This window comes from Trachemys scripta, chromosome 19 (assembly GCF_013100865.1).
Source record: "Trachemys scripta elegans isolate TJP31775 chromosome 19, CAS_Tse_1.0, whole genome shotgun sequence".
Classification (NCBI taxonomy): domain Eukaryota; kingdom Metazoa; phylum Chordata; order Testudines; family Emydidae; genus Trachemys; species Trachemys scripta.
In genome coordinates, this window is record NC_048316.1 from 125302 (window position 1) to 153229 (window position 27928).

At 44.8% G+C, this 27928-nt stretch overlaps 1 protein-coding gene across 3 annotated transcripts in view; it reads right to left on the minus strand.

Annotated features, from left to right (window-relative positions):
- The window catches only part of SLC45A1 (solute carrier family 45 member 1), a 139877-nt gene extending 112195 nt beyond the window's left edge, over positions 1–27682 (minus strand). For all 3 annotated transcript variants that reach the window (XM_034753203.1, XM_034753195.1, XM_034753198.1), the window contains exon 1: positions 27333–27682. The gene's annotated coding sequence lies outside the window, so the exon portion shown is untranslated. The remainder of the gene's footprint in view (positions 1–27332) is intronic.
- Positions 27683–27928: the final 246 nt, after the last annotated feature.

A 27928-nucleotide genomic window follows, 5' to 3' on the forward strand; every position in this document is an offset into this window, starting at 1 on the left:
GTAACTTAAGACGCTCCTACGACACTCCAATGCCTGACACATAGCATGCACCTGCTGGTGACAGATAGTGGGGCTGTTCTGAAACCCTTGGGGAATACGTGTGAATGTTAGTTTCTTCCCTTCAAAGGTAAAGGCGAATTTATGTTGGTCAGCCTCCCTGACCGGTATTCTAAAGAAAGCATTTGCCAAGTCCAGGACACTGAACCAGCGAGCACCTCCATCGATGGTTGCCATCAGCTCTTGGTATTTGGCTACCACTGGTGCTAAACATGGGGTTACCCTGTTTAATTCTCGATAATCTACAGTAAGCCTCCATGTATGGCCATCTGCTTTTCTTACTGGCCACATTGGGGAGTTACAGGGACTATTTACAACTTTTAACACACCTTGGTTTTCCAGTGACACTACTATCTTTTTGACACTGGGAATGGCTTCCTCTGGGAACTTATACTGTTTTAATGATCGGGGACCTGGTCCTGGAATACTGACCTCCCCTTTTACCAAACCACAGTGAAGCTTGTGCCTGGCGAAAGCATCTGGGTATTTAAGTAGAAGCTTTTCTACTTCAGGTTCTTGGGGCGGTGCACTATACCTCTCTGGGGCTTTTATAGCTGCTACTCGATGTGAAGCAGGAACAGTTGTTCCCACTTGGTCAGGACATTTTGAAGGTAGCAACTGGCAATTGGGCAAGTCAGTTATCACTTGTAACTGTTTTAAAAGATCATTGCCCAATATGCCAGTGCCCCCTAAATGGTGGATGCCAAACGAAGCTGTGACAGTGAAAGGTCCCATTGCACAACTAATTGGTACAGTAAATCGGATGGTGGTGGAATCCTCTCCTGCATACCCTTCCACAGTCTGTGAAAAGGCCACAGGATTTCGTCCCACCATGTTGTTTCCATCTTTGCAAAGAATGGACACCGCTGCCCCAGTGTCCACCAGAGCTTCTTGTTTTAGACTGCCAAATTCCCCTTTTGACAACTAGCGAAGTGACCGGTCTACCCCAGTGGTCGTTGTAAATACGGGCAGTATTAGGGGTGGCTAGGGAATTGGGCAAGCATCCTAATAGATCGGGCGGCCCATCCCCCTGTGGTTTCATGGCCCGCTGCTGATGTTTTACGAGCCGTCTCGTTAGCTCTGGAGTGGGAAGGCCATTGATATCTTGCTTGCGCTCGAACGCCAATAGTTGTCCCCACACCAGCCTACGAAAGGCCTTCTGATCCTTTTCAGGTTGTCTTTGTGTTTGATATCGGGGTTGTTCCTTACGGAAACCCCTGTTCTCAGTATATCCTTTCTGTTGGACGGATGGCTGGCCCTTCTTTCCCATCTTTGGGCTACCACCCCCCTCCTGTTTGCCACTAATAACAGCTGCTATCCTTTTTCCTTTTGGATTAGAGAATGCACCCCTCTGCAACTCATAATCCTCCCTCAGTTTATTTTCTATTTCACGGATGGTAAGAGGGTAATGATCAAAGGATCCTACCGCAATCCGAAGGGCTGGTGCTAACCCCTGGACCACGGAATCCTTGAATTCATTTGTAACCCAACCATTACCGCCCGCTAATAGATATAAAAGTTTTTTCCTCCCCAAGTAGCGCTCCGGCCGTTCTTCTACCCTCTGTTGTTCTGAATAGAACTGACCTATTACACTACTTCTGGGATAAAAGAACTGGTACAGCCCCATGTACATTTGGATTGGAGTTTGCACGTTGGCTGCCTGGATCTCTATTGGGAGGCCCAAATACTCCTCTGGATGAATGCATTCTCTTATTAGAGCGGCTATGTCTCCCACTACCAGATTAGGGATGGCCGCTGCTCTGGCCATCCAATCCAAAACTGTTTCCCTAGTTAACAGGCCCAGTGATTCTCCCAGAGCACGCGCTTGTTCAGGGGAAAACACTTTGCTCTGTTGTCTCGTTTCTCCACCTTGGCCCTGCTGACCATCTCAAGTCACCACAGTAGTGGTGATCGGAGCCAAGGGGAGTGGTGTGTCCATTGCCATAGGGCCTGATGGTACAGCCTCCCTCTTTGTAATATCTTTGTCTCGATGAAACTCGGGCATCCACCTGGGATTTCCATGGCTCTCCCTTTCACACTCACTCTCTGAGGAACTAAGCCTTTGAGGGAGAGGATCAGCTTGGAGGGCCCTGATAGTTCCCTTAGAGGGGGCCAATCGAGCCCTCAGACGCGCCTCACGTCTCTGGCAACTCGAATGATTTGCTGCCTCACTCATGCCTTCCTGCATAGTCTTAGTTAACTGACGCAGAGCAGCCTGAGTTTCCTCGAGCTGCGTATTAAGGATTGTAACCTCCTGTGCTTTTCTAGATAAACAATTGGTCAGGTCTTGAATTTGACCAGTTAATCTGCCTACTTGTGTCACTCCCACGGAGGCCTGATCGTTTAGCGTCTCAATTCGGGAGGACAGCCCACCTACTTCAGCTTCCTGTGCTGATGTCTGAGCTTTAGCATCTGCTATTTGTTCATCCTGCGCAGCCGCCGTGACTAACAACTCCTCAGTCACCGCTAGGAGTCCAAACAGCAGTGCTTGTTTCTGTTTCTTGTGAGATGGTTTTGGTCGTCCATCGACAAAACCCACCAACAGTTGTTGTAAAGTATTCCAGGCTTCCCACCCCTGGAACACTCCTAGCCTCCAGGGATCATTTCCCTTCACTAGTCTTTTTACTGCCACCCTAATGGGTGTGTCTCCCTCTGATGTTACCCGCGACCCAAAACAGTTTACCCAAGTGCACATCTTAGTTAATGATCAGGTAAACTCTGGTGAAGTGTTTAACCACCCCCTTAAAGGAACCTTGGTTCCTTCCCAGCAGGTCTTGTTGTTACTGCGGCTATATGAGAGAGGTTCTCCTCCTCTCAGGCCTTTGGGATTGCTTAGTGCAGTGGGGAACGCCCACTCACACCCAAACTAAGCGACAGCAACGCTGTCTTGCCCTTGAGCGCCCCCTACTGGACCCTGCGCTAGTATTGCACTGTGTAATGAGGTGTCACCCTCACCACCCCTCCTTGGGAGCGAGAGACCTCTCCCGGTTCCCCGCCAGAGAGTACACATGCTCCTGAGGATACGCTCACTCAAACCTCCAACAGTCAACCGCTATTTAGCGATTTGTCGCTGCAGAGAAGCTGCGTCCTGGGTAGCTAATCTGATCAGCAGTACCTCGCACAGTGTCCCATCTCCTGGGCGCCTCAACCCAGCCGAGAAGTTGAGACCTTAAGTCTCAAAATGGTGTCGCTGTGCCAGATCTACTCTCCCAGCACTGTTTCAGAGGGGAAGATCCCAAGGTGGAATCACCTCAATGGGGTCTCAACAGTACAGCGATTCCCTGCGGCCAAGCTGCTTACTGCCCCTCCGTACTGCCACCCACTGTGGCCTACCCCGAGCAGATTCAACGGCCACTGCCACCAGCTGCCTTGCCACTTCCACTCACTCCCAAATTCCACGTGCGCTGCGGAATGGGACTCTCACTCTCCTCGCACTCACTAACTCACACAGCCCAAGGGGGTCTCGAATCTCCAGTGATAAAATAAAATGAACAGGGACAACTGAAATAAGGGGAAAGGAGTCCTATTGACTGATGGAAAACAAGGAATCCCAAAACAAATGTATTAGGGATCCCTTCGTGGTCGCCAAATCTGTAAGGATTTTTATCTCTCTAGGCCGATCTGATCAGAAGATCTCGGGGAGCCTTACAATTTACCTCCCGCTGAGTCCCCCTTTTAAGCCCATCTATCAGAGCTGAGTCCAAATGAATAACACACGCACAAATGTAAAACAACCAACAACACTTTATTTGCTAAGGGGAGAGGAAGGAAGGGAAAGGGGAATGTATTAATGATTTTGGAGATTCGGAATAATACACAGGCATACACATGCACTTATAATACAAGCTGTTCTTCTACCTTTACAGACGTCTGCGATAAAGGGGCTGCAGGATCCAGATGACAGAAGCCAGCGATGAACACCGACTGTGGACAACAGATGAAATAGATAGGTACATATCCCTATTTTAACTCCCACCCTAACCCGATTTGCGTCGTCCTGAGTGCACGATTGATCTAACTAATCAGACCAGATTCGTGTATGCAAAACAACAAACAAACAACCCCAACTTAACTAGTAAGTAACTATTGCAGGCCAATAGCCAGTGCCAAGATTGTACTGCACTACGAGAGCGAGCTAGACACCTGAACCTCTGACAGCTCAAAATCTTGGAGCCAGGGCCCCTGGCCCCTCCCCTCACTGGTCTTTATAGGGAGCTGTTGCTGGGCAAGGTCAGATTCCTGCTCTTTCCATTTTCCCACCTTTTCCGAGGAACAAGAACCTGACCCAAAATGGAGGTTGCCTTATCCTTTTACCAAAACAAAATGGCCTTTTGATATACAGAACTTATTTTAACTTTTATACATAATAATTTGGCAAACATGTAAACTGAAATTAACAATATGGACCACATCCCAACTGAGAGCTTGTTATGGAGTAACAGCCCCTCCCATTTGGGACACCACAGACTCAGCTACTCCCACTGATAGTTACATCACTGTAGCACCTGCATCAATTGCTTTCATGGAAAACTCACATTCGGGAAACATATAATCTATTTTTAGCTTTTAATGCAATTTAGCATCTGGAAATATCCTCCAGGATCAATGGTTTATCTCATGAGAGTGTTTCTAATTAAGCCAATCACCTGTGACAATCTAGTTAATTGCTCTTGAAGTCAAAATGGCCAAGAGTTTGTTTCTGCAACTGAGGGAGAAATGACCACTGAAAACTTGTGAAAAGGCTATCTTGGTATTCTGTATGTTAGCGGTAAATGTAAAATTGGTGCCTGGCATGTCCAAACATTGTCCAAAATTGCTTAAGCTATCCTCCTCATCAGGCAGTTGAAAACCCTGAACATCAATATCTGTGCCTTATCTGAGCTGCACTGGCCAGGAAGTGTAGAAAACAAAGTTGAGTACTATACATTTTTGTTCTCAGGCAACCCTGCTAGATTCCTTGAGCAAGTGTAGATTATGGTACTCTCACCCAATGGCAGAGAAGAATTGTAGGATTGGCACATGATTAATGAGCAATTTATCAGTGTCTGATTCTGTACTGGCTGCAGGCATCATACCATCATCTCTGTTTATGGTCCCACCAACACCAAGATCAAAGATACAGCTGCAAATAATTATCAGCAATTGCTGACAATTGATAATGAAATCTTGATAAAAGACATTGTCACAACAGTGAGCAACATTAATGCACAAATAAGAAAGGATAATGCCACCTGGGCAAATACGCTCAGGAAGTTTAGTATGGGACAGAAGAACAGGAATAGGCAGGTATTGCACTGTTGTTGGTCCTAGGGAAAACCTTTATTTCTGAGATAATGTCTCGAATCAGTATTGCACTTCATGGCAAAGTGTGGCTTAGGGCACCTTTAGACATGGCCATTCCACTATCGACCAAATCTTTTCTTTGAGAGAGCTTTTTGAGAAGAAGGGTGAATTTAATAAGCCGTACAAAGCACTCATAGACTTTCCTCAGGCCTTTGAGTCACTGCATGGAGCAAGTTTATTGGATCCGATGTGGCAACTTGGCATCCATCCGAAGATAGGGTCCTTGATAAACGAGCTCTATAATGGAACAGAAAGCAGTGTTTGAGTCAATGGTACATGGCATGGTTTCTGGCCGCACAGGAGTTCCTCAAGTCTGCGTTTCAGCTCCACTGTTGTTCAATATTGGCATGTATTGGTTGATGAATAATTTTGAGGAGGCAGCTGCTGGTGGCAATGAACTGAACACCATTTTACTCTGAGCCCTGAAATGCATTAATGACCTTGCCTTGTTGGCTCAGGTGGGTGACTGCTGGAGCTGATGGCTGATCTGGTCAGGAAAGAAGTAGCATGCATTGGTCAGATTATTAATCTGGACAAAAGTAAGTCCCTGACCATTACCATCAAGCAGCATCCAATGCTAGATTACAACCTGTTCAGTAGTAACCTGTCCAAAGAGGATATCGCACAGGTAGCAGCTGTTAAGTACTTGGGTAGCATCATAGACAGGGCTGGGATATGTTCAAAAGATGTGGATATTCATATAGCAGCTTCTGCACCATATTCTGCAGCTTCTGTGGAGATGTCAGAACATCAGGTTTACTACCGTGCTGTGGATATATAGAACCACGATTATACCAATTCTCTTGGAAGGCAGTGAAACATGGGTGCTAAGAAACACTAAAGAACAACGAATTGACATTTTCAGTTTGTATTGTTTTTGTCAGCTGCTCCATATTAAGTGGTAGGACAAGATCAGCATGAGGATATTCATAGCCAAACCCAGCCACCATCTCCATTAGCACTGGTTTAATTTTACCAACTTTCTTGGTATGGATATATTACTAGACCAATGAATTATGAAGTGCATTTGCCAAGGAAAGCCGCTATGCAGTCAACAATCATACTATTGCCAAAAGTCTTGAAGGTGTGCTAAGCTCACTAATGACTGAGGTAGACTGAACAGCCAGACAGACCATTTTAAGGACCTAGCTAGAGATCAATTCAGGTGATGCTCGATCTGCAAGGAGGTTACGTCCCTTTTGGTTTTGTCTTGATGATGATGTGCATTTGGAACTGAAGAGGAGGAGACAGCAGAGTGTGACCAGCCAGCTTTCTCCATGGAGCAGTTTGAGAACCTCTGCTCTAGCAAACACTTCAGAGTCACAGGGGTTTGATGCTTGATGCATAGAAAAGTAAATTCCAAATCCTCCAATGACTTCCAGGAGCTCACCAAGCATTTCTGTAGTTGCCTAGTTTTTTGAAGCTCTTCCACACCACCTTCATATACTCCCTTTTCCCATGCTCCCTATGCCCTGATCTAGGTTTCTTAATTTGTCCCATGGTCCTCTATCTCTGTTTGACTCCCCAGTACCATTCCCTTGATCTACCATGCTCCTCTTTCCATGAAACTTCCACCCTCTGTACCTTTCTTCAACACCCAGTGCTCCGACAGATGTTTTTGTAAATGCACCTTTCCCTCATTCATGATTCATTAACACCCAGTCATGGGCTACAGAAAAGATGCTGGCTCCTTTCCTTCATGTGATTAAAAAAGAGCTGCTAGAAATTGGAAAGTGGTTCATTTACTGGAGATGGGCAGTCAGAAGATTGGGACATGACTCACTTAGATGACTCCAACCATTTGGACTTTCCAGGACATCTTCTAGTCACTGGGCTTCATACCAAGGCCAATGCTGTTTCTAAACCTTATTAATTGTTAAATTTAAAAATTTGTTTTGTAAAATGCAAACAAATGGAAAAGAAAATATATAGAGATAAATATGTTATGTAATGAGAGAAGGTGGGATGGGGCTGGTTCACACATGTGCTGCATAAATATCCATATTTGGTTTTATAGATTTATGTAAAATACCAAGTGTTAATTGCTTATTTATTTTAATTAAAGTAATAATTCACTGGTGTCAGGATACTAAGTGAAGGCTCCAGTTTGTTTGTAAACATAAATCCTCTCAAAATTGTATATTACAAGGATGGAAAGTATCCAGTGTTTCATAAGTAATTGAGAAGTGCTTGGTAAAATAACTTTACAGATATATTTTTAATAGATATTAAAAGTTTCCTCATGTTCTTAGTTTGTTTTTTACTGTAACTGATCTGTGTATTAATAAAGAAATATTCAGTGTTAGATTGTTTTCTCCGTGTTGAGCATTGCAATAGTAGGTTGAGTATCATCCCTTCTACGTAGAAGTCATAGACAGCACATACTTTGCTAGTATTTTACAGTTCATAATCAGTTCACGATCAATAAACAAGTTCTACGTAAACTGCATTTCTCCCTGAGAGTTTGACTGCCTGGTCAGAGAGTTGAACAACCAGACCAGTTATGACCTCTGGAACATCATAACCCATGGATGGAATCTGGACAGGAAAGGCAGTCTCTTAGTCATGGGGACACAGTGTGTTGTGCAATTCATTTCATCATTCATGCATGCCCGGAAGCAGCTGGATGAGCATGGGCATGACTGTAAAATAGACTTTCTTTTATAATTTTCAGATAGGGTTATTTCCTGCCAGCAGGAAGGAGGAGCCAAGTGCAGCTGTCAGAGCCCATCAGAAGCTGACATAGGAGTGAACCTCCATCTAGCCAAATAAGAGCAGGAGTATTCATGAATGATTCATAAACTGGTTTTCAAATGATAAAAGATAGTTATGACTCATGGAGGAAAAGCTTTAGTGCCCTAAATTCTGACGTTTCTGGGATCTAGACTAGAGTCTTACTGTACTAACTCACGTATGCCACTAATTAGCATATTTTTACTCATCTTGCTTCTAGTAACCACAATGTGGTATTGGCGTAATATGACACATTTTTCAAAACCTCGTGTTTGACAATATTTGTTAAACTGACAAGTTTGGCTACACTTTTCAGCATGAATCACCAGAAAACATCTGGTTTAAAAGTAGATGCTACAATTATAGCCACAGCTGATATACTGAGCAATGCTCTTGAGCTGGCTTCCTTGTTCTAATGGGTGTGTTTGCTGCTGAAGGCAAACGGACGTGAAATTGAACAATATAGGCACAAGTGCAAATTGACACAGAAAATGCCACCAATAATCTTGTCAGTCTGCTCTCCCGACACAAAAAAATGCTGAAATAGTATTTCCCAGCATTTGTGATTTGGTACATTGTCAAATAATCCAGAGGAGCAGGATTCACATAGAAAAAAACACCGCATGTTAACAAGTCTCAGAGGGCTCCTGTCTCTGGACGGTCCCACAGGGAGACACCAAGGCCTGCATGTCACTGGGCTGTGCTAGAGCCCAAGCCCTGTCTGAGATTTACCCTGTGGGAAGATCAGCAATACCTGCCGCCAGGACCTAAGGGATTTTATTTAGATTTTCCTTATATCAGTCTGTGGAAGGAATATTCTCAAGCCATTTTTCACTCACATTTAACCACTACTGCAAACAAACATGGTCAGTGTATTTAACAGGGCAGCTGCCATAACCTTTCACTTTGTAGCATGACCACCTCCCCTTAATGAATCCTATACCTTACTCCTAACAACATCAATGGTAGTGACACACACACACACACACACACACCCTACCTGATGTCTTTAAGATAATCAAATGTCTTCATACTGTCTTTTTCCACAGCAGCAGCTCTTGAATGGATAGGACAAGCAATTCAAAATCTCTCTGAAGTATTTGATTTTCCCCAGTAATGCAGTATTATTTTCCCCCATCTATCAGAATCTGTGCGGTTGCTACATGCTGAGGAATAGATTCATAGATTCTAGGACTGGCAGGGACCTCGAGAGGTCATCGAGTCCAGTCCCCTGCCAGCATGGCAGGACCAAATACTGTCTAGACCATCCCTGATAGACATTTATCTAACCTACTCTTAAATATCTCCAGAGATGGAGATTCCACAACCTCCCTAGGCAATTTATTCCAGTGTTTAACCACCCTGACAATTAGGAATTTTTTCCTAATGTCCAACCCAGACCTCCCTTGCTGCAGTTTAAGCCCATTGCTTCTTGTTCTATCCTTAGAGGCTAAGATGAACAAGTTTTCTCCCTCCTCCTTATGACACCCTTTTAGATACCTGAAAACTGCTATCATGTCCCCTCTCAGTCTTCTCTTTTCCAAACTAAACAAACCCAATTCCTTCAGCCTTCCTTCATAGGTCATGTTCTCAAGACCTTTAATCATTCTTGTTGCTCTTCTCTGGACCCTTTCCAATTTCTCCACATCTTTCTTGAAATGCGGTGCCCAGAACTGGACACAATACTCCAGCTGAGGCCCAACCAGAGCAGAGTAGAGCGGAAGAATGACTTCTCGTGTCTTGCTCACAACACACCTGTTAATACATCCCAGAATCATGTTTGCTTTTTTTTGCAACAGCATCACACTGTTGACTCATATTTAGCTTGTGGTCCACTATAACCACTAGATCCCTTTCTGTCGTACTCCTTCCTAGACAGTCTCTTCCCATTCTGTATGTGTGAAACTGATTTTTTCTTCCTAAGTGGAGCACTTTGCATTTGTCTTTGTTAAACTTCATCCTGTTTAACTCAGACCATTTCTCCAATTTGTCCAGATCATTTTGAATTATGACCCTGACCTCCAAAGCAGTTGCAATCCCTCCCAGTTTGGTATCGTCCGCAAACTTAATAAGTGTACTTTCTATGCCAATATCTAAGTCGTTAATGAAGATATTGAACAGAGCCGATCCCAAAACAGACCCCTGCGGAACCCTACTCGTTATGCCTTTCCAGCAGGATTGGGAACCATTAATAACAACTCTCTGAGTACAGTTATCCAGCCAGTTATGCACCCACCTTATAGTAGCCCCATCTAAATTGTATTTGCCTAGTTTATCGATAAGAATATCATGCGAGACCATATCAAATGCCTTACTAAAGTCTAGGTATACCACATCCACAGCTTCTCCCTTATCCACAAGACTCGTTATCCTATCGAAGAAAGCTATCAGATTGGTTTGACATGATTTGTTCTTTACAAAGCCATGCTGGCTTTTCCCTATCACCTTACCACCTTCCAAGTGTTTGCAGATGATTTCCTTAATTACTTGCTCCATTATCTTCCCTGGCACAGAAGTTAAACTAACTAACTGGTCTGTAGTTTCCTGGGTTGTTTTTATTTCCCTTTTTATAGATGAGCACTATATTTGCCCTTTTCCAGTCTTCTGGAATCTCTCCCGTCTCCCATGATTTTCCAAAGATAATAGCTAGAGGCTCAGATACCTCTTCTATTAGCTCCTTGAGTATTCTAGGATGCATTTCATCAGGTCCTAGTGACTTGCAGGCATCTAACTTTTCTAAGTGATTTTTAACTTGTTCTTTTTTTATTTTATCTGCTAAACCTACCCCCTTCTCATTAGCATTCACTATGTTAGGCATTCCTTCAGACTTCTCGGGGAAGATCAAAACAAAGAAGTCATTAAGCATCTCTGCCATTTCCAAGTTTCCTGTTACTGATTCTCCCTCTTCACTGAGCAGTGGGCCTACCCTGTCTTTGGTCTTCCTCTTGCTTCTAATGTATTGATAAAAAGTCTTCTTGTTTCCCTTTATTCCTGTAGCTAGTTTGAACTCATTTTGTGCCTTTGCCTTTCTAATCTTGCCCCTGCATTCCTGTGTTGTTTGCCTATATTCATCCTTTGTAATCTGTCCCAGTTTCCATTTTTTATATGACTTCTTTTTATTTTTTAGATCATGCAAGATCTCGTGGTTAAGCCAAGGTGGTCTTTTGCCACATTTTCTATCTTTCCTAACCAGCGGAATAGCTTGCTTTTTGGCCCTTAATAGTGTCCCTTTGAAAAACTGCCAACTCTCCTCAGTTGTTTTTCATTGGCACCCTGACAGCAGGATTGTCTGGCTATGTAGACTCTCTCCTCAGGCCCTACGCTACCAGCACTCCCAGCTATCTTCGAGACACCACTGACTTCCTGAGGAAACTACAATCCATTGGTGATCTTCCAGAAAACACCATCCTGGCCACTATGGATGTAGAAGCCCTCTACATCTAAATGATCAATTTTAATTTGCAGTGTAGTGTTGGCTTTTTTTTAATGGGTAAAAGGTTACTGCAGTCAACTACTTGTATGGCTCTGCCAGAATGTTCATAGGCGAGGAGCCTCAACTCTGATGCAATAGCAGGCCTTGTCCAGGGAAATTTTTCATTCTAACCCTGGAGTGTAATTATTGTGTAAGACAAATAGTAATGGATAATGCCCAATAACTGGGAGAACTACAGAAGATATTATCATGTACAAGGCCAATAACTTGCCAAAGACAAGGCTGGCAAAGGGTCAAGAGAAAATGTCTATTCTGACTTTTCCACCTGCATCTGGGAGCTCAGTTAAAATGTACTATCACTATCACTCTCTCTGATAACCCAGTGCATCTGGGTTCTGTTGAGCTGCGCTGATTCCTCACTGTATGGACAAGACCAGTGATTCTCAAACTTTTGTAGTGGTGACTCCTTTCACACAGCAAGCCTCTGAGTGTGACCCCCCCTCCCCCTTGGCAGCTCTCTAACACCACATTCTACAGGCCTTTACCCTCTGATCCCACTGAGGGTTACCAAAAGAAACTCCACCATCTGCTCAAGAAACTCCCTGAAAAAGCACAAGAACAAATCTGCACAGAAATACCCCTAGAACCACAACCAGGGGGTATTCTATCTGCTACCCAAGATCCATAAACCTGGAAATCCTGGATGCCCCATCATCTCAGGCATTGGCACCCTGACAGCAGGATTGTCTGGCTATGTAGACTCTCTCCTCAGGCCCTACACTACCAGCACTCCCAGCTATCTTCGAGACACCACTGACTTCCTGAGGAAACTACAATCCATTGGTGATCTTCCAGAAAACACCATCCTGCCACTATGGATGTAGAAGCCCTCTACACCAAAATTCCACACAAAGATGGACTACAAGCCATCAGGAACAGTATCCCCGATAATGTCACAGCAAACCTGGTGACTGAACTTTGTGACTTTGTCCTCACCCACAACTATTTCACATTTGGGGACAATGTATACCTTCAAGTCAGTGGCACTGCTATGGGTACCCGCATGGCCCCACAGTATGCCAACATTTTTATGACTGACGTAGAACAACGCTTCCTCAGCTCTCGTCCCCTAACGCCCCTAATATACTTGCGCTACATTGATGACATCTTCATCATCTGGACCCATGGAAAAGAAGCCCTTGAGGGAATTCCACCATGATTTCAACAATTTCCGTCCCACCATCAACCTCAGCCTCGACCAGTCCACACAAGAGATCCACTTCCTGGACAACTACTATGCTAATAAGCGATGGTCACATAAACACCACCCTATACCGGAAACCTTCTGACCGCTATACTTACCTACATGCCTCCAGGTTTCATTCAGACCACACCACACGATCCATTGTCTACAGCCAAGCTCTAAGATACAACCGCATTTTCTCCAACCCCTCAGACAGAGACAAACACCTACAAGATCTCTATCAAGCATTCTTACAACTACAATACCCACCTGCTGAAGTGAAGAAATGGATTAACAGAGCCAGAAGAGTACCCAGAAGTCACCTACTACAGGACAGGCCCAACAAAGAAAGTAACAACACCATTAGCCATTACCTACAGCTCCCAACTAAAACCTCTCCAGCGCATCATCAAGGATCTACAACCTATCCTGAAGGACGATCCCTCACTCTCACAGAACTTGAGAGACAGGCCAGTCCTCGCTTACAGAAACCCCCCAACCTGAAGCAAATACTCACCAGCAACTACACACCAAAAACACTAACCCAGGAACCTATCCTTGCAACAAAGCCTGTTGCCAACTCTGTCCACCTATCTATTCAGGCGACACCATCATAGGACCTAATCACATCAGCCACACTATCAGAGGCTCATTCACCTGCACATCTACTAATGTGATATATGCCATCATTTGCCAGCAATGCCCCTCTGCCATGTACGTTGGCCAAATCGGACAGTCTCTACGTAAAAGAATAAATGGACACAAATCAAACATCAAGAATTTTAACATTCAAAAACCAGTTGGAGAACAATTCAACCTCCCTGGTCACTCGATTACAGACCTCAAAGTGGCAATACTCCAACAAAAAAACTTCAAAACCAGACTCCAGCGAGAAACTGCAGAATTGGAATGAATTTGCAAACTGGACACCATTAAATTAGGTTTTACTTTGTGTAATGACCCATCTGCTCCCAGTCTTTATTCAAGCCTATTTCCCCATGCTAATTTTTCCCCTACTGTTACTCACACCTTCTTGTCAACTGTTGGAAATGGGCCATCCTGCTTATCACTACAAAAGTTTTTTTTCCTCCTGCTGATAATAGCCCACCTTAACTGACTACTCTCGTTATAGTTAGTATGGCAACTCCCATTTTTTCATGTCCTCTGTGTATATATATCTTCCTACTGTATTTTCCACTGCATGCATCCGATGAAGTGGGTTTTAGCCCATGAAAGCTTATGCCCAAATAAATTTGTCAGTCTCTAAGGTGCCACAAGTACTCCTCGTTCTTTTTAGTTTCAGAGAGGTTCCAGTTCTGTCAACTGTTTTTGAACCCTGCCCTTTAAACTACTACAGACTAAGTTACTGAGGACTAGATTTGAATTGCATTTAAACAAATTTGCAGACAAAGTTCTCCCATAGTGAAGTAGGTCACAGTGAACCCAGAAGGGAAAATCCTGCCCTGGCGAATAGATGTTTCAAGACTTAAACTTGTCTACAAGAAAATATTTTCTGCATGTATTAAAAGAATGTATTGCAAAATTGCTAAGGAATGCTCCACATTTAATGTAGATTTTTCCTTTTGTTTAAAAGTATAAAGGATTTTTTCCCCTCGAAATCACGAACTTGCAGCAGCTCTGGGATTCAGCAGAAGCAGCATAGCCCAGATGTGTATCATTGCTGTGCTTGACTCAGAAATTCTGGAAGCATGCCTCTAATTAGCTGGGTTAGGAAACAGGCTCAGACTGAGAGTCAAACAGGAACCAGTTTCTTCATTTTTCTCCTACTCTCTAGGCAGCCAGTGTGGGTGCTTAACAGTCACTTGATCCAATGAACCCACCCTTTATAGAAAGGAAATGACCAATCCTCCTCCAGTGAGAGACTGCTAGGTCTTTGGGATGCTATAAAAAATCCCCCTGCCTGCTAAATAGAAAGCAGCTAATCGCTAATGGGATATAAATGCTTCAGCCAACAGAGAGAGAGAGAAAAGATTGAAGAGCAATAAATAATCCCTGTAAATTACACAGCTACTCAGAACACTGATCATAACAATAATTGTTAAAGTCTCACATCCCTACCCCAAATACCTGCACCTTAAATACAGTAACTGTCAGAGTATAGCTGAAGCCAAAACATTTTCAAGAACACGCAAAAGGAAGACTGCATCTCCACTCTGATGCCTTTCTGTTGTGCCTAGCCACTGTAGCCCATATGTTCCTTTGTCAGTGCCTCATACGTAACACATGAGGAACAAAGTCCTGGCACAATCAGGTTTCTCTTAATGTGAGAACCAATAGCAATGCTTCTCTGTGTTATTTCCTTTACTGTGATTCTTCTGTGCGTGCTTTTTTCAGTGGTCCAGTCCAGATTCTTCACACTACATACACATATTCTCACTGAAACCCAAAGAGCTTTTCTAATGAACTCCAAATAGAGGCACCCTGTAGGGCAGGCATCCCATTCACATGATTGGGATGTGGTAAAAATAGCGTTGCCAATTTTGGTTGGATGTATTCCTGGAGGTTTCATCAGATGACATAATCTTTAATTAAAGATTATATCTTTAATTCCTGGAGACTCCTGGACAATCCTGGAGGGTTGGCAACTCTAAGCCAAACAAATCCAGAGAACAAAGATCCTACTATTCATAGACCAATGCGCTCCCCAGTTACTGTGAGTCATGTGCATGCCTGAAAATGCACAGAGTCAAATGCTGAAGTTCTTACTCACAGAAAATTTCCATTCACTTCCAAGAGACTCTGACCAGGGTAAGGACTTCACGATATGGTCCTCACTCACACATTCACAGCATGTACTCTCTCTCTCTCTCTCTCTCACACACACACACACGTGAACATACATACACACACAGAGCACAGAATTTCTCTCTGGGAAGATATTCAACCTTATTAATTTCCCACTGCATTTGATGATCATTCTTGCCATGCAAGTAGGATTTATAAGCAGTACCAGGACAATGGTGCCAAGGGGGCCGTGCCCACATGGGGGGTCGGGGGCCTGGACTATGGCCCCGCCCCACCCTATTGCTCTGCCCGCAGTCTGCCCCAAGGCCCTGTCCCCACTCGGTCTCTTCTCCCTGAGGCCTGCCCACTGCTCGGTCCTCTCTGCCCCCTTCCAGTCTCACTCCCTGCTCACTTCTCTCCTCCCCCTTCCCCCATGCAAGCAGCAGGCAGAGCCTTGGGGGAAAGAGGGCCAAGTGGGGTGGGGCCACGGTCCAGGTGCCAGGGCCCGCAAAAGATTAATCTGGCCTTGTTCATATGATGGGACAGTTCAGGCTTCAGGGGCTTAAATGGTACTTCAGAAGATGTGAATTTTTTCATAGATCTTGCCCCTGTTGAGGCCCACTTTACTTTTCACTCAGCAGCACTGCTAAGAGAACATCCTCTTTCTAAAATGTAAGGAAACATTGCTGTGAACTAACTTGTTCACGTGGTAGCAGAAAAAGGGTCATAACTCCTTTATTGCGCTTTGAAAATTAATAGCTAAAGGCAGGACTGAGACTGTTTCGAAAACAGGCTAGTGTCTAGGAGTGCAAGGGTAGGGTAGGGCAGGCAGCAGAGGAAAAATTTTGCCTGCATTGTCTGCATGGATTCAGAGTGCAAAAGGTAGAGAGATTAATGTAAATGGATCATCAGTGCCGTCCCTTTGGGGTTGGCAGGCAGCAGGCTCTTGTTCAACAACATTTCTCTCCCCGATCAAAAGAAAGACACTGTCTGACAAAGACACAGGCACATTGTGTTAGAATTAGGAGGGGGGTGTAGTTTTCTCTAGTGTCTTTTATTGTGTGGGACCCAAAAGCATGTAATACAGTAGGAAAGAGAATGAAATCCTGGCTTCAGTGGCATTAATGATACAACTCCTATTGACTTAAATGGGGCCAGGATTTCATGCAGAGGGTGGAGCCTCCCAGCTCTCAGCCAAGAGACTGAACCAGGTTGATGTTGTTCCAGCTGACCACAATCAGCCCTATTAGACAGGAGACTTTATCCTCCAACTGTAGAGAGGCCCAGTGAGTATCTGGCCTTGGCTACACTGGCGCCGTACAGCGCTGCAACTTGCTGCGCTCAGGGGTGTGAAAAAACACACCCCTGAGCGCAGCGAGTGCAGCGCTGTAAAGCGCCAGTGTAATCAGAGCCTGCAACGCTCAGGTCCGGCTCCAGGCACCAGCTTGCCAAGCAGGTGCTTAGGGCGGCCACTCTGGAGAGGGGCGGCACCTCCAGCTATTCGGCGGCAATTTGGTGGATGGTCCCTCACTCCCGCTCGGAGCGAAGGACTCCCGCTGAATTGCTGCCGCAGATCGCGATCGCGGCTTTTTTTTTTTTTTTTCCCCCACTTAGGGTGGCAAAAACCCTGGAGCCGGCCCTGGCAGCGCTGCACGCTCGCTCACAGCGCTGCAAGCTCTTCCCCTCGGAGAGGTGGAGTACATACAGCACTGCACGCTCGCTCACAGCGCTGCAAGCTCTTCCCCTCGGAGAGGTGGAGTACATACAGCACTGCACGCTCGCTCACAGCGCTGCAAGCTCTTCCCCTCGGAGAGGTGGAGTACATACAGCACTGCACGCTCGCTCACAGCGCTGCAAGCTCTTCCCCTCGGACAGGTGGAGTACATACAGCGCTGCGAGAGCTCTCCCAGCGCTGGCGGCACATGTCAAGTCCCGAGTGTAGCCAAGGCCTCCGTTTCCTATGGGGTGTGGAGGTGAAGGTAGCTTCATTGCCAGCTGTAGAAGTCACTTAGTGCTGGGGAAATGGAAATGTCCTGCCACCCAGCTACTGGGAGCTGGAGAGATGCAGGAAAAGGGTGTTCAGTTCAGAATGGGACAAAGAATGAGTTTTATTTGCTCAGAATTAACTCAGTCTGTGTATTGCTAGTCAAAATTCAAAAGGAAAGGATATTATCTCTGTCTCAGGAGTGAGCATCCCTCCCATGATTTTGCAGACACGTGTGTTATGATGGGTGGCATAAGCTATGTTCAGTTGTAAGCTGTGTGAGGACCTGCTTTCTCATGCTGGTAACCTCAAGTGACCAGGCTCTTTAAAGCTGTCTGCTATTTAAAGACACTGTGTCAGCTATGCCATAATAATTGAGCTCAAAGAGGGACCCACTTTTGAACAAACATCTCAAGGTGCACCTGCCAGTTTGGTGCTGTCACCCTTTTGTGATTGTAAAATGGACATTTGTATATCTTGTAACTCAGTTTCTACCTACAGAGTGCTGTGAAAATATAAATTGCTCTATGGGAGTAGGATTGTTATTAAATTATTCTGCATAAAGATCTATATGAAAATTTGGCCCTAAAACTTCAGCTTAATTGTGTAGCTGTATTGTATTTATCTGATATTGCACTGGGCTTTTCTATTGTGATGCCTATGCATATGCCAACTACACATCTCTTCAAATATGTACCCCCTAAATAACTGCCCCTCTTATGATATGTGTGTTTATTACTATTACAGACTGAGATCTGTTTCTGAAAAGACTCAGTTGTGACAGAAATGCCTAGAAGAGACCAAGTAGTTGTGTGAAACTCCGTGATGACTAGAATTATTTGCTACTGGTGAGTGATTCCAATAAAGAGCATGTAGTGCACACAGAAGAATGAAGCATTCTGAAACAGTAAAAAAGACTGCAGGATACGTGCCCTTATACTTAGAGACAAGCCAATGCGAGAAAGTCATTTTCCTGTTTGGTACCCACAGCATGTTGCTTTGCAGATATTCCAGGGTTTACTGCACAAAACAGTCACTCAAAATAAGATTCTAAACGATAATGTGTTTTCTGATCCATAAAAATACAATCTCTTTCTTTAAAATGTTTTTGGTAACATCTTCTCTATCCTTGCATACCCAGTTCTCCTTTCTATTGAGTCTGGGGGGTGCTAGTGGGGTCTGTAAGGACTCTCCAAACCATTCACATACAATTACAGACATAGGCAGGGCTCAATGATTAAGACTAAGATTTTGTCAGGGATATTTTTAGTAAAAGTCATGGACAGGTCACAGGCAATAAAGAAAAATTCACGGAATGGGGAGCCCAGTTGCGGGGTCCCCACACCACCTGCAGAGATTGGGCAGCTATGGGGGCCACTCCAAGGTCTGGGGACCCCCACCGGCTGTGGGGGCTTGGAGCTCCAGGGTACCCCCGCCACCCACGGTGGCCGGGAGCTTTGAAGGACCTCAGGGACCCGCAGCGGCTTGGAACTCCAGGGGCCTTACTGCCCTTGGCGGCTCAGAGCTCCGGGGTACCACTGCTACCCAGAAGCTTCAGGGTACCCCTGCTGCCCATGGCAAGTTGTGAGCTTCAGGGTACCCCCACCGCCCACAGCGACTTAGAGCTCCCGGGTCCCCCTGCTGCCCACTCCTGGCCTACAGGGCTGAATTCATGGAAATTGCTGGAAGTCAGGGAGTCTGTGACTTCTGCAACCTCTGTGAAAAAATCATAGCCTTATCAATGACCCACGAGTTCACTGCACCTGACTGCATTATCTGAAGTGAGGAGGTAACTCACAAATGAAAGGAGTGTAGTGAGTTCAATATCTCCTCCAATGGCTTTTCATATACATCAGAAAACTATCTCTGGTATCAGGTACAACTGCCAGTGATTAGTGCAGTGGAAGTGGAGCAGAAGGGGTTTTGTTGGGCAGGGTTAAAGTGCTTTGGCAGAACTGGGCATCAGGGTCAGGAATGGAGTTGCAGCCGGTCAGGAGAAAGATGCAATAGCAAAGTTTAGGGATAGGAGTGGATAGGCTCAGGACCAGTGCAAAGTTCATATAAAGCCTGCTGCCTTCACATCCAAGTTCATTCGATTATATTATTCATTATTACTTAGATGGTAAGCTCTTTGGGGCAGTGTAGTGGGGTGGTCACCTGCTCCTGCCCTGAAGGGCTTGAAATCAGCCCTGGGAGAGGGCTGAGGCTGCGAGAAGGCTGCTGATAGGAAAAGCAGCAAAGCTTGGCTGATTGGGGAACCAGACACAGATGCGGCCACACCCCAATCAGGTCCCAGCTGGCCTTATAAGAGGGCAGTGGGCAGGAACACATAAAGACTCTCTCTAGATATGGAGAGGTTTGGCTGCTAGGAGCTGAGCAGGGTACAGAGACTGGAGTAGGGCTGGGGGGAGGCCAGAGGAGCTGGGGAGCTCTGGCCTAGAAACCCCCCAGGCTGCAGGCCTTGTTAAAGGCCAGAAAGGGTACTGGGGTTGCAGAGGGGGCAGCCCAAGGGTAGGCAGAGGCAGCAAGTCCAAACCCCCCTTGCCAATGATGAGTGGCACTTACACTGTAGTTTGCCCCAGTGAGTGGGGGCTAGGTGATGACTGGCAGTGGCCATAGACTGAGGTGAGGTGGGGATAGAGGGTGGGGGTTCCCCAGGGAGGGGAGACCCAGATCTGTGGGGGTATTGCCAGGGGGCAGCACCCCAGCCTGAAAGAGGCCCTGGGGTCCAGGAGGGACTCGGGCCCAGCGGCAAGCGGGACACCGGCCTGCAGTGGGCGCTCCAGAGGCTGGAATCGCTAATTCCCTGGATGACCAGGAGGAGGCACCGCAGGGGTGAGTCCCGTCCTGTGACAGGCAGCGACCATCTCTTTTGCTCTGTATGTACAGCACTGAGCACAACGGCATCTTGAGCCCTGATGGGGGCTTCTAGGTACAGTACTACCATAATACAAATAAATAATCATTATAGTAATAAAGGTTACAGACTTTTAAAGTCTCCCTGTCTCTGGCAGTGGAGATAAATGTGTCAGGTGCTGATTAGAAAAGGGAGTAGGCTGTGCTGTTGCCTGGGCTGGTGTAGCTGATACAGTTTCCTCATTTAATATTGTTTAATTGCTAAATAAACTGATCTAATGAGTCAGTTGCTGCAATAAAATGATGTAATGTGTAATAAATATGAACTAGTAACTTCTGGTGTTCTGTCTGAATGCACAGCAGTAACCTTCATGTTTGCTCTGGAAGAGGGAAATGAAATGCATGCAGCTTCCTTGTAGACTCAGAAGCAAGAGAAGTGGCTCTGTGCCTTCAATAGATTCATATACTACTGATATAGCCTAGATGTTAGAGAGACAATGTGGATGAGGGGTTCTTTTATTGGACCAACTTCTGTTGATGAGATTGACAAACTTTTGAGCTTATACAGAGCTCTTCTAACAACAGCATCCTGGATGATCATTCTGAAAGCTGCAGACTCCCTCTTCTGAGGGGGGAAGCATATAGGGTGTACAGACCGTGCTGGTTTGGGGGGGAGGGGTCAGTCCTGGTTTCTAGAGCTCTTCTAAATGTAGTCTATGGATATACTCATTGAAGGGTTTGGGTGTTAGGGGAACACACCCACCTTTTTCTTTCTGTCTCCTACAGAAGAATGCCAACTGTGAACATATTTAAAGTGTTCTATACAAAGTTCAAACCCCACATCCAACTTTCACTTTGCTCTGGCTTTCTTTACTTTGTGCTTAAACGCCTCAGTCAGAGAATTTCTAGCAGAAGCAAAACTCCATGACCTGGTGCAATTTGCAGGCAATCTGCTGCAGTTAGAAATAACTGACACTTAAGCCATTGAAAAATATACACGGAGGTGTCTTCTATTTTATCTCTCTAGACAGAAATGGTTTCAGCCAATACTTATATAAGGTTGATATGTTTGAAGGGTCAATAAAACTGCACAGGCTGTATATGGTACCCACCAGTGAGAGGAGAGCATGAGGGAATTTAATTCCCAAGAATAAGTGGCCTGATGCCCTGAGTGCAGTCTCTGAGCCAAGCAACTATTTTACACAAACTAAGTATTTACCAAGCACTGGGTTGAAAATTATTCCAGATAGAATCACTGAGCAGTTCTGCCAGTTGAGCACTATTCAGTTTATAATTAGCATATCCAACCCACTGCACATGGCATATGTCATTTGATATGCCAAAGGAGTATGAAACTATGGAACACAAATTCAGTAATAAAATCGCATCTCTGCAACCATTATAGGAAATGATCAGATGGCTCTGCCAGTTTTACTGGGGCTGCATCAGATCCTAATTTGATAATGAGCATGTGAAACCAGAGGCAATCAGGAAACAGAGGTGAGCCTACAGCAAATTCCCATACAGATAGGAGCAGTCCTGTCTTTTTTTTTTTTTTTTAAATAATGGAGATAGGATATCTCCTAGACCTGGAAGAGACCTTGAAAGGTAATATTGAGTCCTACCCCCTGCCTTCACTAGCAGGACCAAGTACTGATTTTGCCCCAGATCTCTAAGTGGCCCCCTTAAGGATTGAACTTAGAACTCTGGGTTTAGCAGGCCAATGCTCAAACCACTGAGCTATCCCTCCCCCCCTCCAATGTGTATCCTGCCACAAAGGCTCTAGTATAAGGTAACTCTGTGCAAATGGGGTCATACACATAAGTTAGAATGGAGAAGGCCGTGTAATATGTAATCAGGACAAACAGAATCCTCAGCTATGTGACCTGCATTGCATGGATCTGATTCTTTGTGAATTGAACTCCAATATTCCTCTTCAAATTCCAATATAAATTAAGAGAGTTAAGGCACTGGCTTTAATGAGGATTTCCTGTTACACTGTTTGCAATGCAGTAATATGCCTAGGTAGACAGTTTAGCTGTGCCTCTGAGAGCTCACATTGGTACTTGCGATCAGCATATACCAATGATCATAATCACACTCCAGTTGTGATAATTTGCTTCTCTCTCACACACTTTTCTAATCATTCACCTAAGGAGCTGCATGTGGCTAAAGAAGAAGACCAGGGCAGAAGTCCCATGGCTTCTTGTCCTCCCATCCCTTTCCAGGATTAGTAAGGAATTAAGTGGCACTTCCCATGGGCCAAGCACTGGAATACTCATCTATATAAGCTTTCTAATGCCTCAATGTGACATGTAGGGACACTTAAATTCACCCTCTTATTGGGGAAGTGGAATCAATCTGCTTCTGCCCACTCCCTTGTTCTCTCTGGCTCCTCACAGCTTCAGGAACAGAGATGCTAGAAGAGAAATGCTATTTCCCCTCTCTATTCTGCCCAGTCTTTGCCATGCTGTTTCTGTCCCAAACTGCACATCGTTACTGAGAGTCTCCATAGTGTTAGTGAATTACTCTTTGCATTCTGTGCTCAGAACTGAAGGATCATCATTTGCTGCTCAGGACCATGGTTACAGTCTAAAGAAATGGAGAAAAATCTGCTTGAGCACCTACAGCTCCATATGCCCCATTTTGAGAACAGCAAGGAAGACAAATGGGTCCCACAGGCCCTTCACGTTGAGTGGCTGCTGCCTTTCCCTTCATTAATAGTGTGCCATTCTTCAGGGAAATAGCTGGGGTCTCTTGACCAACCTGTGCACAGCCTCAAAGATGCTGGAAAACTCATTTATGGAATATAACTGAAGCTCATCACATGAACAAGCAAGGAATCCCTGTACCTGGGCTGCTTAAGCTTTAAAGGGACTTGGTGAGAATAACAGGGGATTCCTCCTGTCTATATAAACCTAAAGCTCCCAGAGTCCCAGCGGAGTAATCATAGAAATGTAGAGCTGGTGCTGACATGAGGCAAGTTCTCACCACATAAACTGCTCACCTTGAAAAGGGATGGAAAGAAAAGTCTCAGCATTTAGTTAAATTCCTGCTTCCTTCTTGTTTTTAGTTATTTCCTAAAAGCTGCCAAGTGCAGAGGTGTGACACAAACTGTGCTTTTCCCTGGCCCCACAAATTGGCCTGTGAAGTCACACTCTTCCAGAGATTTAATCCTACATGCTGATGCTTGTGATGTGGAGATAAGGACATTTAGAGAAGGCTCCTGCTAGTATATTACTAATTATGTAGTTGAGAGTTGGCCTCTGTGAGGGCTTAAGTTTTGTGCTGATGGTTTTCTAATGTTTGTACAGTGAATTAAAAACATCTTAAGAAAACAAAGAACAACCATTCCTCATGGGTTTAAAATGCAAACTCTAGGCTCATGAAGGCAGCAGGCAGTTTATTTTGCTTCTGAATAAATCTAAATGGCATTTAGACCCAGTTTATGCTCTGTAGCTCTTTGCAGTGACATCTGGCCAGCTGTTACAGTAGGTGGTTTGCAGTATCCTGTGAGTCACACATGAGTAAAGCTGCAGTTCCTTCACAGTACTGTAGGCGCTAAGATCCGGTATTTGCTACAGAACCGTGGGAGAAAAAACTAACAAGGGAGAATAGAAAACAGATGGGAAATGAATTCCCTTCTGATCAGTATCCAAAGGACTACATCCATCACCTCCTACCCTGGAAAGAAAGGAGGCCCTGTGAATACTGTGGCTTCCTCCTTCACCTGGAGTCTGCTCTTCTTTGGTTTATATTTCTCTTTTACATGTCTCTCAATTTATTTTCCGCACTGGTGACTTTAAAGACTTGGTCTTTCTTTCCTGGGGGCCCATTTTGTTAACTTAATTCCTATTGATGTTCAACTTTACAGATCAATCCATGCAGTCTGGTCTCTAGGGCTTTGTATTTTCCTTTCTTGATGCAGATGTACGGGAGAAACTTTCCCAGAATCCTCCATTTCTTAGATTCTTAGGGGCTGGAGGAACCTGATATTAGTATAGTACTTCACTGTCATTAAATTCTGATAAAGCAACAAAGCATTTAGCAGCCTCCCTGTCTGTTTCTTGCATAAAATACCATTCCCCCAGCCTTAGAGGTTGTTGGCATGTAACAGAAAATTGAAATTATTTGTTCAAAGTATCTTGAATAGCTAAATAAATGCTTCCAATTTTCCTTTGATCCCATTAGCTCATTTCATATCCCTCAGGATTTGGACTCTGCTTTTCTAGGCTGGTGCAGATTACTTTCTTGATGAAGAACAAAATTCTGTATGTTCTAAAGTTACTCAGAATGCTAAAAGAAGCAATCAGACACAGTAAGGGACTTTCTTGCTTCTGCAGATTAAAGAAGTATTTATTCAGAAAGCAACAGGAAGTGTCTCCCTTTGTGGGTGTCATCTACATTGTTACTGATAAGGCCTCTCCTTGAGCAACTGCTTCCTCTTTCATGGTGTAGTCAGAGTCTGGAGCCAAGGAAATTATTTTAATGTCAGTTTCATCATCAATTCTCAAAGATCAAATGAAAAGAGAGACTGAGCTGTGGGGAAGAAACTTGCAGATTAAAACACAAATATCTGTGATAATCAATGCAAGCAGCAAAGAGAACTTGTGTTGGACTCTTCCCCACTTTGAAAGCCCTGAAGTGCATATACTCAGTTCTAACTACACACAGCAGATACCTGCACCAATTTTCTATAAGAGGCATGTTAAAAAATGTCAGTTACTGTCTAAAGCACAGACAGAGAAGAAAAGTTCATTACTGGTAGACGAAATATAGGAATTGTGATTCTGGACCAAAGCATGGTTCCATCTAATCCAGCAGCCCTGGGTGAGCACTCAGCCAGTTTAGCACAGATTTGAGTGACCGTCTGTCTGCAAAGAAGTGACAAATAGAGAGTCACGACCAACTGTGGCCCCTTTGCCCCTTATTGTGCAACAAAACAGAACACGTATTATAGAGTTCCATCTTGTTTCATAATCCAGTAAAGCGACTCACTGGAGCACAAATCTGCAGGAAGTTTTCTGTACTGATGTCACCACTTAGATCACCTGCAGCACACTGCATTTTCAAAGCTCTGCACAGGCAATAACTGTTCTTTACAATGTATCTGTGAAATAGGAAAGGAATTACATAGTCCTCCTAAACTCCCAATCCTGTTCTCAGACCACCAGACAATGCTGTGTCAAATATTCAATCCTCCAGGTCTCAATCCTGCTGAAGGAGTAATGGACTCTTTTATATAATGTAATGGGTGCAAGCCACTGTCAGCTTTGCAATTAGTACACCCTCTGTACTATGTAGGGTTACCATACGTCCGGATTTTCCCGGACATGTCCGGGAGGAAATTCCAAAAAGCCGGACATGTCCGGGAAAATAGGGAGGGGTCGTGGGGCTTGGGTCCAGGCTGGAGCCACTGGGAATGGAGCCGGAGCCGCTGGGGCCAGCGCTGTTGCCTCAGACTTTCTTAAGCTGAAAACATTACCTCTGAATCTTCCAAGGAAGGTGCTGAATCAGCTGCAGTGAGCAGCACCATAGAAAAGGCCAGAAGTGTTCTCCCAATGCCCTTCCCAACCCAGAAAAAGTTCATTTGACTGTCACCTTTCCTCCTATAAGCCTTTGCAAGAGTCTGGGCAGCTGACACAAGCAGTGCCGTGGCTGGGTAAGGACAAGTTTCCAAAGCAGGAGAATCTCTGTGAATGAGTTGGGAGAGCTGATTGGTGGGAGGGAAAGTAGCCTAAGGAAGTGCCAAAGCCTGAATAACAATATTTTAGATTACACTCTGTCATTATGCGTGTCAGACAGGATTTTAACTGATTGGAATACTGATTTGCAAACCAGTTTGTTCTCCTATCTGTAAGGCAGGAAATTCCTCCAGGAACTCTGATGCCTAGATACCATGGTGACTGATGCACTAATTATACATAAAGATCTGTTGCATCTTAGGCGCATTTAACAAAAAACAAAACGAAACAAAAGAGAAAAATAGCAATTTAAATACTGTTTCTGTAGTGCAGGCGATTTCGCCCGCCATTACACTCAATGTAATTTTGACTATACGCGATTTTTACTTTAGGCGCTGACTGCGGAACGTAACCCCAGCGTAAGATGAGACAGACCTGTATGTATTATGATCCTGGTCTGGAAAGGTGGAACTATACAAAGTATCAAGTAGGGATTAGGTCTAGTACTCATCCTTCTGGAAGAAAAACCTGTGGGAGTGGTAATATGCAAAGAGACCTTTGTATGGTCATCAGCACAGAGAGCATAGCAGATTCTCACCTCTGGAGCGGGCTGGCAGCCAAACAGGGCAATGAGAGCCTTTGTACCTTTGTAAATGCCCTGGGTCTGTCCACAGCACAAATGCAATAACATCTGGGAATATGATTACACCACAGTTTCCCCTAACCCAGTTATAGCATGGGTCCAACCTTAAGTATAGACTGGACCTCAACTATTTCACGGCCAGGCTACTGTATGGGTCATGGCCAGGCCATCGAGCTCACTCTCTTTCATACACACATTTGTTTTCCAAAAGGGCCTCTTCTGGAGGAAGGGCAGCCTAGATCTAAAGTACTTTAAAAAAGAAGCAGCCTCCCCGGATTCCAGCCCAACCTGAAATACAGGATCTGCTGGCAGAGGCCTGCTTGAGGTTGCACTTGTAACTGTCATACCACATGCAGCGCCTTCACTTAACCACTTCACTTCCTCTTGTGCTGCCAGAATTAATTGCACAGGTTTGAAATCTTAGCAACGAAGAATTAATATTTTCCTCCCTAGCTGACCACAACTCACATAATGCTTTCCAGCCAATGCAGTCAATAGAATCCTTGCCAAGCTCTGAGTTCTGAGTAAGACAATGGGACATGCTGCACACTTCTCTGGTCACCCAGGACTATGCCAGCTTCCTTTGAGGAGGATCCCTGCAGTTTCCTCACCTTTGACCAAATGCTCAGTCTGTTATTTCTCTCCTGACTCAACCTCCTCCAAGGCCGGAGATCAGGTTCTTTGCCTCAGGAGCATCCAAACATCCAGTGCAAAGCTCAGTTGCCATGGGACTGAAAATAGAGAGCAAAAAGGCAATTTAAAAATTAGCAGAATAAAATCAAAGCTGGAGTGCCAGTATGGGCCTGACCTGAATTACCATCAGTTCAGCAAGATGGACCCTTACACTGCACTGAGTTTTCTGTCTCTTTCTACAGCAGCATCACTTGTTCCTCCCCACTCCTCTGTGTCTAGACCAGTTGCTGTGTAACTGGAGATCCTCTGGTTATAACGCTGTGAGATTGTCAGCCAAGGTATTAAACTTCCTAATCAGTATGTTAGACTTTACCTCACTTTTCATTTCAATACAATAGGTCAAGGGTCGGCAACCTTTCAGAAGTGGTGTGCCAAGTCTTCATTTATTCACTCTAATTTAAGGTTTCGCGTGCTGGTAATACATTTTAACGTTTTAGAAGGTCTCTTTCTATAAGGCTAGGTCTACACTATGGGGGGGGGGGTCGACCTAAGATAGGCAACTTCAGCTACATGA